This window comes from Balaenoptera borealis, assembly GCF_965194805.1.
Source record: "Balaenoptera borealis genome assembly, chromosome: X".
In the NCBI taxonomy this organism is placed as follows: Eukaryota; Metazoa; Chordata; class Mammalia; order Artiodactyla; family Balaenopteridae; genus Balaenoptera; species Balaenoptera borealis.
Genome location: NC_138881.1, coordinates 35,478,267 through 35,489,124, shown reverse-complemented (window position 1 = coordinate 35,489,124; position 10,858 = coordinate 35,478,267).

Here is a 10,858-nt window from a genome sequence, read left to right as displayed (position 1 = left end):
CCTGTCCTGTCTCCCTTCTCCCGGTGACAAATGTCCTCAGCTCCCTCCTTGCTGTGCATAATCAGCTCCTTTCTAGAATTTCACCTGATCATTCCGCAGTCCCTGGCTATTTCCCAGGGCCCGGTTTGGCTCGCCATCTCCCAGCTGCCAATCCTCTGTGACAAGCTCCCCAACCCAACCCCCAACGGCTGTTAGGGTGATTTGTCAATAATAAATTCTGAAGCAAATTGAAATATTTTGCGACAGCATAAAACAAATGGGAGAAAACGGTTCTCATCCCGAAATGCTGATTGAATCAAATATTGCAATATCGATTGTATGATACATTTTCATATTTAATTCAATGAAAACCGTGGGGTTCGAATGCTTTCCATTACCCTACAGAATTTTTCAGTTTGCTGGAGAATTTATGATTGGTGTGCCACCCAAATCGGATTACTATTGAATCAAAACCCTGCCATGTTATTCAATCAAAGACCGTGATTTGAACCCCAAGAGTCGATCATTACCACTTTTCCCGAAGTGTATTTCCTTTTCCCTGCTTTACACGAGAATGCCCGGCCCTCTTGCCTGTCTTTCCATTGCTCTCCCTGTCACCTCCCTGCAATTAAAATCTACCACTGACAAAAATCTAGCAAAAGAACAACTGGGTTTTCAATATCAATCTAGGCTTTTCTGGGAATTTATGCTCTCATCTCCCTGTTTTCACCTCCCCTCCAGGCCCTGGTGTGAGCATGTGTCAACACACCAAAGAGGCAACTAGTCACCTCTGGGTAGACGTGGGACTTGAGGGCTCACAGCAAATACTGTCGGCGCTCCCCATGCCCCCTCGAAATCCATCTTCCATTTTCTAGCACATCCTTTTATAGTTGCTTTCCTTCTCAACAGCCAGCACCCATTTTATCTGTGTCCTAGGAGGGCTGGGAGTACCTGGGAATTGAGGTCCCCTCTGCGGGCCTCCTCTAATTGATACTCCGGCTCCCTTGTTCCCCGATCAGGCACCTCTGAGGGTGACCTCCCTCCCTTGCCCAAGAATGCTTTGTGAGGTTGAGCCCAGGTTCCCCTCTCAGGGACTTTGCTTGATATTGCACCCTCGCTCGGCCGCCTTCCTTTCCTTGTATCACTTCCTCACTTCCTGCTAGGGGTGGAATTGTATCCCTCCAAAATCCATATGTTGAAGTCCTCACCCCCAGGACCTCAGAATGTGACCTTATTTGGGGGTAGGATCTTTACAGAGGTGATCAAGTTAAAACGAGGTTTAACTCGTTACGACTGGTGTCCTTATAAAAAGGGGAAATTTGGACACAGACACCCGTGCATCAAGTGAAGATGAAGGCAGACATGGAGGTGATGCTTCTACAAGCCAGTAGATGCCAAAGACTGCCAGCGAAGCACCAGAAGCTAGGGGAGAGGCCTGGAACAGATTCTCCTTCACACCCTCAGAAGGAACCAGTCCTGCCGACACCTTGATCTTGGACTTCTAGCCTCCATTATGGTGAGACAATACATTTCTGTAGTTTAAGCCACTCAGCATGCGGTATTTTGCTACGGCAGCCCTAGCAAACGAATACACTCCCATACCTCTTTTCCTGGCAGAATTTCTTAATGAAATCACTCCGACACGAATCCTCATCTCAGGGTCTGCCATGAGAAGCCCAGGAAAGCAGGGCTCCATCAGTGCCCTGAATTCTGGATGCGTGTTTACATGCCTGCTTGAGATGGAATCTCCCAAATGCAATTAGAAAACCTCCACTTAAATAATACCCTCACACAGGCCAGCATTTCTGATGGCGGACAGCACTTAGCCAGGATGCCCTTCCTCCCCTCACACACATCCTTCTTCCGTGCCCCTCACAGCTGTGGCCCTGGCTGCTTCACCAAAGTTGAATTGAGCGTCCCTGAAAAATATAGCATAGCATCCTTTCCCTGCCGCAAGACACTAAACCAATAAATTATAAATCAGCCAGCAGCTCCGTGACATGCGAATGTAATGAGAAATGCAAAATAAGAAAAGACACGGAGAGGAGGACATGCAACTCTCTCTCCCTCCAGAGCACCGGGTCTGCCCCCTTTGGGGCTCAGAGAAAGCCATTGTTTTCTTTTCTCCGTGTGTCTCTGTTGTTACATAGGCACACCACACACACACACACACACACACACACGAACACACACACACACACACACACACACACACACACACACACACAGTTGCTACTAACGATCGACCAGAGGCTATTATCGGGAACCTGGGAACAAAACCCAAGATAATAGAATTATTCTGTTCCTGGGGCTTATGAAACTCCTGGGCCAGATCGCTCCCTGAGGCCAGTTTTCTTTGGCGAGGAGTCATCCCAGTTCTACCCCAGGACTGGCAGTCAGGGGATGCTCACCTTGACCAGTACCTCCTGCCAGGGCATCACCAGTAGTTCATCATGGCACCTTCTGGAATGCCCAGTGGAAAGGGATGTCTGGCTCATCTACATCTCTTAGAGTGCAGAACCCAGCCGCCCTCCTCTCTCCTCTCTGTTTGTTTATTTATTCATGGCCTTGCATCCATTTATTCAGCTATTCAGTGGCTGTTAGAGGGGCTCTGGGAATGAATATTTTCTAGGCCTCCGGGGAGCAAAACGATGCTACTCGAAATGCAGGAACAGTCTGTGCTCCTTTCCCACCACCCTCTGCCTGGTGGCCAGTTTCCCGTTGGCCTTCCTTCTCCCTCTACCCCAGAAGGGTGCTTGTCGAGCCCCAAACAGAAGAGGCCTCTGCCCGACACCACCTGCCCTTCCCACTTCCTGCCTCCTTCCTCTCACTTGCAGTCTGAATGCTGGTAACCTACTAATATAATATAGCCAGTACCCCGCAGTACTAAAATCCCCAAATCCCAGAACACGAAGGTTTGGCAAAAACTCTGATGGCAAAACCTGGCCTGAACTGCTGTGAGGCCACTTAAGGCCTTATATAATTCCAGTGAATGTGAATATTCATACACTTTGCTGCAGAAATGTTAATGTCTTTGTGAAGTATGGGATTTCGTGTAATATATGCACCATAAGACCTTCCTAAAAATGAAAAATTCTAAGCTCTGAAACTTATCTGTTCCTGTGATTGCATAAGGGATTGTGGGCCCATGCTAGCTCCCATCTACTGAGTGAAGGCCAAGTGCCAGGGGCCGGGCTGACCTCTTTCTAAAGTGTACCACATTGGATATTCACAACCCTGTGTGTGTGTGTGTGTGTGTGTGTGTGTGCGTGCGCGTGCACGCATGCATGGGTATAATGCTCTTATTCCCACTTTACAGATGGAAAAACTGAGGCCCAAAGATTTAACCAACTTGCCCTACATCCCCAGCTAGTAAACAGTGGAACCTACTGTATTTGACCTCAAAGCCTGGCCTTTAACCACTGTCTTAGTTATCGTGCCCCTCAGTGGCTGACTGACTCCCAGCCCATCCAAAGTGCCCCAGTAACTAGGAACTTCAAAACTCCTGGTGCTCACCCCAGGACCCAGCACTCACTCGGACTCATGGGAGACTGCTCAAGTGGGGAGCTGGTGGGGAGGGGTGTTCTAATCTACGGGAGCTGGGGGCTGGCTGGTAGGAGAGTGGGGAGAGGGGTGGGAGAAACCTGATAGAGAAAGAGTAAGAGGCCTGCCCTCCACCCCAGGGTAGGGCCAGGGGAGGAGCACGTTCCCCTTAGAACTCTGTCCTGTCTTGCTCTCACTGGGCCATCCACGTGTGAGGAGGGGTGAGCATATTTGTGCTTCTGCCCCTTTTCCAGACAACTCCCCCGACCGCCACTCCACCCCCCCATGTACAGCCACTTGTACTGCCTTCCTCTGTCTTATGAAAGAATTCTGTTTCTAGAAAACCTCGTTTAGGCTTACTTCTCATTGGCCTAAATCATAGTTACCAAAGGAGAAAAAAGTTGGGTGCATTCGAGAGCCCCTAAACTGAAACCACCTTAGGCTAAAACAAGACAAAAATCCCATGAAAATGGATACGATAATCTCAATAGTTATCATTAGTTATTATAACACAACCTCATGAGGACTTTTCTCATCAGTAATTACTTTCCAATGTCGCTCATCAGTTGATCTGCTTCATAAGTAATATGCAGTGTACACTTAACACTGTTCCAAGAACAAAACATACATATAACACTCAATGCTTAGTCAATTCTAAATTTAATGAAGAAAATAGCCAAGATGGAAGAAATCAATGAAAAGCGCACTTGATATGATACTCACAGAGCAAGTTACTATCGTAGGGGTCAGGAGAGTTGACCCTTGACGACCAGCAGGCTGTCATGTGATTTTTCAGTACTTATCACAAGACTAGGAGGCATGTACTCTCCATCTCTTTACGCTGGGCTCAGCACATGACGTGCTTTGTTCAAGGGAATGCCAACAAGAGTGACAGGGTACCAGTCCTGTGCTTCTCTGCTCAGACCCTTTGCACTTCTGCCATCGACATGTCCTGAGTAGTCAGTGGTCCAAGAAGAGGACGAGATATGTGGAGCCATCCCAAAGCCACTTAGGAGCCTGAAGCAGATCATCCCTAGATGACCCGTAGATGTGTGAGAAAGAAAAATAAAGGTTTGTTTGGTAAACTACTGAGTTTGGGGATGGTCTGTTATGCAGCGTTATTACACCTAGTAAAGTAGCATTCTTGAACCAAGAAGGGCACACATTGGGGCTGTCTGAAATCTCCCCGCAACAGAGGTGGGTTAGGACCACAGGGGTCCTTTGAGTTACTTAGCCAGCTAAAGTCTTAGTGAACCCTTGAGAGTCTGAGCAAATCCCTTCTTAAGTCGGTGGGTTGGCTTGAGCCCTGAGTGTATCCAGATTGATTTACTTTACTGCCCCACCTCTTGATGCCCTGAGTCATCAAAATGTCTGCATCTCAATATTCAAACAGCATGTTTCAGTTTTCAAATTCTTTCGATAGAAATTGTTTATACTATTAGCAAGACCAAGGCTCAGAATTCCTGCCACACCCATTGCATCCTCCAGAGAAATTCCTTCTGGAAAGTCTCCGGGCCAGTGCCACGGGATGCTGCTGCCCTTACATGTGTTGACTGGACCAAGGGTGGATGGGCACTTGCCGAAGGACAACCAAGTCACAGACTGGCCAGTGGCTTATGCGGTGGCCTACCACCAAAGCTCCACCAAACGAGGGGCATAAATGACAGCTTTCTCCCCCGTCGAGTGGGGAGGATGTAGCAGCCCTCGAGTCTGATATTTACTAGAACTAAGGCATGGCAGATGAATACAGGCCTGTCTACCATTTTCCCTCTCTGACCCTTATAGGAAAGCTGCATCAGCGTCATCAGGGAGTGTGATAAAAATGTAGACTCTCAGGCCCCACCCAGACATCCCAAATGAGAATCTGCATTTGGACACGATTCCCAGGTGAGTCACCTGCACAATAAAGAGAAATATTGCTTGGAGACATAGGTCAAGTTCTCCTCTTCCATGAAGACTTTTCTCATGACCTCCTGTTATGATGCCGCATGACGTGTCCCCCAAAAAGATATGTCGAAGCCCTAACCCCAGTACCTCAGACTGTAATCTTATTTGGAAATAGGGTTGTGGCTGATGTAATTAGTTAAGTTGAGGTCATACTGGAGTAGGATGGGCCCCTAATCCAATATGATTCGTGTCCTTATAAGAGGAGAAGAGACACAGAGACACACAGGGAAAAGATGCCCATGGGATGATGGAAGCAGAGGTTAAACTGATGCATCTACAAGCCAAGAAATTCTTGAGGCGACCAGAAGCTGGAAGAGGCAAGGAAGGATCCTCCCCTTCAGGCTTTGGAGGGACCATGGCCCTGCCAACACCTTGATTTTGGACTTCTAGCCTCCAGAACTGTGAGACCATCCATATCTGCTGTTCTAAGCCACCCAGTTTGTGGTATTTTGTTGCAACAGCCCTAGGAAACCAATAAAACCCCCAAACTGTTAGGGAGCTTATATCAATGTCAAGAAGACATTGAAATAAGGACAATGGGCACAGATTGTGGGAGGCACCAATGAGGCTAGGGAGAACAGCCAATAAAGGATGCATTCGTGAGCAAGTTGCTGCTGTGGGCAGCTGGGTTCCATCCCATCGGGACCCTCTGAGCAGCACAAGGAGAACGGACCTCAGAATCGCGCCACTGGAGGGCAGGTTGGCATTTACCTGCTGACTCTTGTCCCTGGCAGTTGTGGTTTGCCCCCAGGGTTGTTAATTTCCTCCCACTTTAGGATTGTGCCTTGCAGTCACGATCTTGCAATTCTTAATGATTTTATCTTTGAAATGGGGTTTTGTAAGTGAAGTCTGATGGGACAACGGAGCAGACGCTCATGGTGCTTCTACCTCCTCTGCTTCCCCGCCTCCCCACCTCCCACCTCTTTAGAATGGGTTCTTGGCTGCCTGCTCCATCTCCCGACCCGGGTACTGTGGCTGATCTCTGCCTCGGCAGGAGCCTGGCGTGGGCAGGGGGAGGACTGGGCATGCACCAAGTTGTGGGGCAAGGCTTCACTGAGGTCTGCCTTTGTCCTGAGAGTAACACTTGCCAGAGGGAGGGCAACATTAAATAACAATTAAAAATCACCAGTAGTGGGATTGCTGGGTCATATGGTAGTTCTATTTTTAGTTTTTTAAGGAACCTCCATACTGTTCTCCATAGTGGTTGTATCAATTTATATTCCCACCAACAGTGCAAGAGGGTTCCCTTTCCTCCACACCCTCTCCAGCATTTATTGTTTGTAGATTTTTTTGATGATGGCCATTCTGACCAGTGTGAGATGATATGTCATTGTAGTTTTGATTTGCATTTCTCTAATGATTAATGATGTTGAGCATTCTTTCATGTGTTTGTTGGCAATCTGTATATCTTCTTTGGAGAAATGTCTATTTAGGTCTTCTGCCCATTTTTGGATTAGGTTGTTTGTTTTTTTGATATTGAGCTGCATGAGCTGCTTGTAAATTTTAGAGATTATAAAGAAGATGTGGCACATATATACAATGGAATATTACTCAGCCATAAAAAGAAACGAAACTGAGTTATTTGTAGTGAGGTGGACCTAGAGTCTGTCATACGGAGTGAAGTAAGTCAGAAAGAGAAAAACAAATACCGTATGCTAACACATATATATGGAATCTAAGAAGAAAAAAAAAAGAAAAAAGGGTCATGAAGAACCTAGGGGCAAGACGGGAATAAAGACACAGACCTACTAGAGAATGGACTTGAGGATATGGGGAGGGGAAAGGCAAGCTGTGACAAAGTGAGAGAGTGGCATGGACATATATACACTACCAAACGTAAAATAGATAGCTAGTGGGAAGCAGCCGCATAGCACAGGGAGATCAGCTCGGTGCTCTGTGACCACCTAGAGGGGTGGGATAGGGAGGGTGGGAGGGAGGGAGACGCAAGAGGGAAGAGATATGGGAACATACGTTTATGTATAACTGATTCACTTTATTATAAAGCAGAAACTAACACACCATTGTAAAGCAATTATACTCCAATAAAGATGTTAAAAAAAAAAAAAACACCCACCAGGATGGGGAGGGAGAAAGAGAGAGAGAGAGAGAGAGAGAACCATCAGAAGAGAGGAAAAAGCTAGTGTCCTGCTTTTTGGCGAAGGGGTCACATGTTCTCTTGGCACTGTGTCCTACAAATTATGTAGCTGGCTTGCCCCTGATTCTGGAGGAAGCCCTGAGGCAGAGGAGCCGAGAGAGGCAGGCAGTCGAGGTGGGAAGCTGTTAGCGTGCAGACTCACCGTCATAGGTGCAGGTGAACTCGGGTGTCTGGAGAGGAAATGGGGTGGGGCGTCAGCAGGAACTGCTGCAGGGGTCTCTCCCTTCTTGAAGCAGTGCCTTACAAGCCTTTATGTTGCTCTCTTCTGGTTTTATGGGTGTTGGTCTCTGCCAACCTGATTCTGCATTCCGCTAACACATCTGAGTAGGACTTGCGATTCTCTGTGAGCTCCCAGGATACACAGTCCGCACCCAGTGGAGCTTTGTCACCTGCTTCTGAAAGAATAAATGAGATCGCAACATCTACAAAAGCCTCGGGAGGCCCGTGCCTCCCCAAATGCGGAAGAGCCGATAGATATTATTTCTCCTTTCATCTGGGGGCAGAGGCAAAAGCTTTCCCCAGGCGCGGGCCAGTGTGTGTCTGCCTGCCACGCTGTCACAGCAGCGCTGGGCAGCGGGGCAGCGGGGCCAGCCAGCTGTCACTTAGGGGAAGGAAGCTGCACAGTGTCTAGGACCAGCGGGGCTGTCCAGCCCAGCCTCTAGCTGGGACCCCAAAGTCAGCAGAGGACACCCAGATGCAGTGGGATGGGCGTGGCGGCTGGCTGGGAACGGGACCGGAGAGACTGGCCAGACAGAAACAACGATGGGGAAGGCGTGAAGGGAGATGGGAGCAAGTGGGGGAGGAGGGGCGGGCTTGGCCTCACGGGGCAGTGGGGAGGCTGCTAGCGCCTCCTCTTGGTAGAGCAGTTGATGAATAGCAGTTGCGCCCTGGAGCCAGACCTGCCAGGGCTCAAAGCCCAGCCGTGCCACTTCCTAAGTGCAAACGCATGCGATGAAGAGAATGCCAACAGCATCCACTTCACGGGGGTGTTGTGAGGGTGAAATGCGCTTCGCCCTGCGCCTGACGCCTAGCAGGCCTTCCCCAAAGTTCGAACTCACGCCAGGGCCCCTGGGCAGCAGTGGAGGCGTGAGGCCGCCCTCCTGGGAGCCTGGAGGCTCTTATCCTTGACCCCACTCCTCCCACACTGCCCCCACCTTTTCTCTTTGGCCTCTTCTCCATTAGGGCAGAAGGTGCCGGCCGGGTGGCCTAGGTTTTGGGGTAGATAAGGCACCAGGTGTGTGTGGCCAGCACGTGGCCTGTCAGAGGCCACTGTGGAAAGCACGGGTTTCACCCCCTCATCTCTGCTTGGCCAGAGTCCCTTCCACGAACCAGGCCTCAGTGCAGACACCAGCCACACAGGCGGGGAGACGGTATACCTGGTCGTAGCAGGAACTTTGGAGTCAGACTGCCCAGACCCAAATCCCAGCTCCGCAGTTTAGTAGCTGTGTGCTTTGGGCAAGTTACTTAACCCCTCTGTGCTTCAGCTTCCTCACCTGCCAAGTGAAGGTAAGAATAATACCTACCTCATGGAAATGGTATAGGGCTCCAATTAGTTAACATATATAAAGCGTTTGGACCGGTGCTTGGGATAGAGTAGATTCCATATTAAAGTGTGAGGCTTTATTATGGCAAGGCACAGCAGGGTGCTAATGACGGCTCGGGGCCAAGACCTTCCTGGGAGATGGCCTGGGAAAGAATTCAGTTTACTGTTTTCTGCCTGGGGCCCTGGGATTTCAATGTCCCGCACTGGCACTGTCCTTGGTAGTCCCAAAGTCCAGGGGTCGGAGGGCAGGGGCCGAGGACAGAAGAAGGCCTAGGGAAGTCTTCTCAGCATGAAAAGACATTCGCGTGTCCAAAAAGTAGTAGGGGAGGCAGCTGCTGATAAATGAGGCCTAGAGAGGGACCACCGAGATGATTGCAAATTCTGAGTTAATGGCTGGAAGGAGGGAAGGTACATGAAGGCCAGATCACGAATATTCTTGTCTACCCCGTGAAAGGTTTGGACTTTATCCTCAAGGCGATGGGAGAGCATTGGACTGATAGTGATGAAATGATACATACGAGTTTTGATCGTTCATTCATTCATTTATTCATGAAGTATTCACAGAGTGGCAACCGTGTGCCCTGCACGGTTCCAGACCCTGCAGATAAAGGGTGGTGAGCAAGAAGGGCGTGTCTTGGCCTTCAAGTTGCTGACGAGCCGTCTACTTGGGGAGCCAAGGGCTTGGCAAACCTTCAAGTGATAATAAGCCCCAGCCCTGCTGGACACAAGCCCTAATTCTGAAATCCCCTTCCCAGAGCGGACCCTGGGGACAGAGGGGTCTTCGCGTTTCTTCACCAGCTTGCCAGATGCAAACCCTGCACTAACCATTCTGGAAATTCCTTAAAGAGCTGCCCAACTTCACACTGGTTTCACCCCCAATCATTCGGAGCAGCTGGCCTGGCACTGTCCCTTGGTCGCTAAGACCCCCTAGTGCTCCTGATACTCAGCAAAGCACCTAATATATTTGCATGAATTCGTCAAGCCGTGGTGGGGTGGGGGTGGGAGGGTGGGGTGGGTGGAGGGTGCTGGGGAGGGGCTCTAAGGCAGTGCCCTGGGCACAGCCAAGGTTTTACTCAGAGAATGGTTTTGGCCCTTTTTAGTGCAGAGGGGAAAAGATAATCCCAGAGTTGCCGGTCGAGCTCTAAAAAGTCATCGGGTTGGGTTTTCCAAGAAGCAGCTGTCCAGACGGAGTGACAGTGAGAGTTGATTTAATCCTTCAGCGACTTCTGGGAGGGACTGTATATAATTGGGCACGAATAATAACACAGGGGCAGCACCCCTGAAAGGAGAAGGGAGGAAGCAGGATTAGGCAGGGGAACCGGCAGGCAATCTGAAAAGCCTCTGCCCACCCAGCAGGACCTCCCAGCGAAGGGTGCCTATCAGAGCCTCAATTTGGGCAGAAATGGCCAGCCCCGAGTGCCACCAGCTTGCTCAGCCGTTGGCCGGGGCCATCCCAGAAAGGGCATGACTTCAGCTCGTAAACTGAGGCCGAACCTGCCCAAGTTAACAGCTGGAGGCTGTCAGCTCACCCCACCTGGGGCAGCTGGGCAGAGTCCTTTACTGAAGGCGCTCTGAGTGATGCTTCTTTGTCTTTCACAAGATCCGAGAGGAGAATTAGGGGAAGACCTGGGAAACACGTGCATAATTAAGGCAAGGTCTGTCTCTGCCTTCAAGGCTCTCGCCACCCAGCA